At 40.6% G+C, this 3834-nt stretch overlaps 1 pseudogene; it reads right to left on the reverse strand.

Annotated features, from left to right (window-relative positions):
• Positions 1-936: 936 nt before the first annotated feature.
• LOC102495612 (elongation factor 1-alpha 1 pseudogene) lies at positions 937-2335 on the reverse strand (annotated as a pseudogene).
• Between the last annotated feature and the right edge of the window lie 1499 nt (positions 2336-3834).

The raw sequence follows: 3834 nt of genomic DNA on the forward strand, positions 1-3834 counted from the left end.
TCCTATCTCCTCCCAGTTCAGAATGCTTACATCTCTTAATAGCCAGCATTCTCTTAGATCTGCAGTTGGGCTCAACAAATTCAAGCCTCAGCACAATCTTCTTTGTAGTTTTTGCCTTTTTGCAGAAAATAGGCATAGTGTGTCCACCATAGCCACTCTGTTTCCTGTCATAATGCTGCTTTTCCTGAGCATACAGAGAATCCTTGCCCTTTTTGTACTGTGTCACTTTATGAGGTTGGTGCTTGCCACACTTCTTACAGAAGTTCTGGTGGGTTTTAGAGACGTTCACCATGCTTGCGGGCCTGCTATCTGCACAGAAGGCCCAACTGGTTCTTAATACAATGATTACAAACTCAACTTTATGCCTGAATATTTTTCTACAAAGTTTCATTGTTGACCAAAATAAGACACAGTTTTCTCATTAAACTTTATTTTAATGGGTCTAAAAAATCTGTGACAAATTTTTGTCAAGTTGTTTCAATTTAAAAGTACTGATTTTAGGGACCAGCAGTTAGCGTAATGGCTATGTCACTGAACTCCCATGTAGTTGACTACGGTTCAAGTCCTGGTCCCAGTGGCTTAAAATCATGCTGGGCGCCTGTGCATGCAAGTCCAAGATCCTGAGAGGAGAATGGAGGAGAAGGGATTGTGACAATGTGGCCATCCCCCCTGGGAGGTGATTTCTCACTTTCTGTCTCTCTGTCTCTCTCTATCTTTCTGGTGAGTGCATGTACCCTGTAGCTAAATAAATAAATAAATAAATAAATAAATAAATACTGGTTTTAAAACTAATAACTTAAAACTACCACAAAAAAATGTTCCAGAAAACATTTCCCTTTCCTTCTGAAGGTTTTATGATGCATTGTTATCATTAACCAGTCTTTTACCATTAAACTTAAATGGCCAATTGAGACAAACAGCTCTGAGACTGTTATTTCACCACTGATTAGGACTGGTGTGGAAGGAATTAGGGATATTCTGAGCTTTCTGGGCAGACTTGGTGGTTAACTTGCCAGCTTCAGCAGTCTTCTTTTCCACAGCTTTGATGACACCCACAGCAACTGTCTGTCTCATATCACGAATAGCAAAATGACCCAGAGGAGGATAGTCAGAGAAGCTCTCAACATACATGGGCTTGCCAGGAACCATATCAACAATGGCAGCATCACCAGATTTCCAAAATTTAGGGACATCTTCCAGCTTTTTACCAGAATGGTGATCAATCTTTTCCTTCAGCTCAGCAAACTTTCAAGCAATGTGAGCTGTGTGACAATCTAGTACAGGGGCATAGCCAGCACTGATTTGGCCTGGATAGTTCAGGATAATCACCTGAGCAGTGAAGCTAGCTATTTCTATTTGTGGGTCATTTTTGCTGTCACCAGCAATATTGCCATATCAAACATCTTTGACAGACACATTCTTGACATTGAAGCCCACATTGTCCCCAGGAAGAGCTTCACTCAGAGCTTCACGGTGCATTTCAACAGACTTTACCTCATTGTCACATTGACTGGTGCAAAGGTGACCACCATACCAGATTTGAGCATACCAGTCTTCACTTGGCCCATAGGGACAGTACCAATACTACCAATTCTATACATATCCTGGAGGGGCAGATGCAAGGACTTGTCAGTTGGATGAGTTGGTGGCAGGATGCAATCCAAAGCTTCAAGCAGTGTAGTTCCACTGGCATTTCCATCTTTATGGTGACTTTCCATCCCTTGAACCATGGCATATTAGCACTTGGCTCTGACATGTTGTCACCATTCCAATCACAAATTGGCACAAATGCTACTCTGCAGGATTGTAGCCAATTTTCTTAATGTAGGTGCTGACTTCTTTAACAATTCTCTTGGCTCTCTTCTGACTGTAGGGTGGCTCAGTAGAATCCATTTTGTAAACACCAACAATTCGTTGTTTTACATCCAGCGTGTAAGTCAGAAGGGCATGCTCACAGGTCTGCCTGTTCTTGCTTCAAATTCACCAACACCAGCAGCAACAATCATGACAGCACAGTCAGCCTGAGATGTGCCTGTAATCATGTTTTTGATAAAGTCTGTGTCCAGGGCATCAATGATAGTCACATAATACTTGCTGCTTTCAAATTTCCACAGGGAGATATTAATTGTGATATCACCCTCACATTCAGCTTTCAGTTTATCCAAGACCCAGGCATATTGTAAGTAGCCCTTTTTCATCTCAGCAGCCTCTTTCTCTATTTTTCTATTGTTCTTTTGTTGATCCCACCAGGTTTGTACATCAGATGGCCAGTAGTGGTGGACTTGCTGGAATCTATGTGTCCAGTGACAACGATGTGAGTCTTCTCCTTTCCCATTCTGGCTTGATTGACCGGTGATTTTTATGACAACCGTGTTCTATAGGCAAATCTGCTGTGAAAAACAAAACAAAACAAAACAAAACAAACAAATAAACAAAAAAAAAAAAATACAGGAGAAAACCAATATTTATTGATTCAGTCAAAGATATTACCATAACTGAAATTCAAATGAATTTTCTCATCATGAATGCACTGTATATTGATTCAGTCAAAGATATTACCATACAGATTACCGTTAACAAATAATTTTATATTTTTGTGTCCCTTAAATGTTTTGCTTCATTCATTTTCCCTTTGATTCCCCCTTCTCACCCACCCTCATTTCTCTTCCTCCTCCCACACTGTCTCTAGTATCCACATTTGCTCTCCATGTGTTTATGCCTTTCAGTCTTTCAGTTTCTGCTATAGAAAGCAAGACTGAACCAGTCCCAGCCCTCTAAAGCTCACCTTCAGTTTCAGAGCTAAGACAAGAAAATTGTAGGCCTCTTACTTAGATCTCACCCAGCCAGAGGCAAGAAGGAAGGGCTGAGCCAGTTCCAGTCTTCCAAACCCACCTTGCAATTTCAGAGCTTGAAGGTGTATAGAGTTTGTGTTTGTTTGTTTGTTTTTCTCCTAGCTGCCTTCCACCTGCATAAGACAGGAAAACTAAACTGCAGTCCTCTCAAGCAGACATCTCCATTTGGAGCTCCCTGCCTAATTTGCATGGCATGTGACTTTTTTTTTTTTAACTTTTTTCCTCTCTTTATTTCACTTTTGCGTTCTCACTTTGCTGCTCAGCCTCCTCCCTCACAGGGACTATCATAAGCCTCTGGAAGAAACTTCTCCCCTCACTGAATCACCAGCAAAAGGGAAAACTCCTCTTTGTAAAACTGAACTCAAAACTCCTCTTGTGTGGGGATCAACAGATGACATAATGGTTACATCATTGGACTCCCACATGGTTGACTGCAGTTTGAGTTCCAGCCCCAGTTGTTAAACTCACACCAGTCACATGTGCATGCAAGCCCCAAATCCCTAGAGAAGGGATTTTGGCATAGCCATCTCCCCTGGGGGGATGATTTCTCATTTTCTGTCTCTCTGTTTCTCTGGCAAGCACATATGCCCTATATCAATAATCTCTCTAAAAACAACATACAAACAAACAAAAACAAAAACTCCAAAACTCCTGTGGGTACCACATTGCAAATCACAGTTGAAGAGAGAAATTGGCAGAGAAGAAATGCACAACAGAGTAATACATGAGCTCTCAGCTACAGAAACCTACTCCAAAGAATTACTAAGCATGTCAGAAAATTAATTTAGAATATTCATGGTGACAAAACTAAATGAGATGCAAGAGAAAAAAGATAAAAACTCCAGAAGATGAGGAGGTTCTTTCACAACTTGAAGGAGAAGATAGACAACATAAAAAATAATTAAACAGAACTTCTAGAGATGAAAACTGTAATGCTAAAATTAAAACCTCCCTTGAAATTATTAATAGCAGATTAGACCAG

Source organism: Tupaia chinensis, unplaced genomic scaffold (genome assembly GCF_000334495.1).
Source record: "Tupaia chinensis unplaced genomic scaffold, TupChi_1.0 Scaffold146525_1, whole genome shotgun sequence".
Lineage (NCBI taxonomy): Eukaryota > Metazoa > Chordata > Mammalia > Scandentia > Tupaiidae > Tupaia > Tupaia belangeri.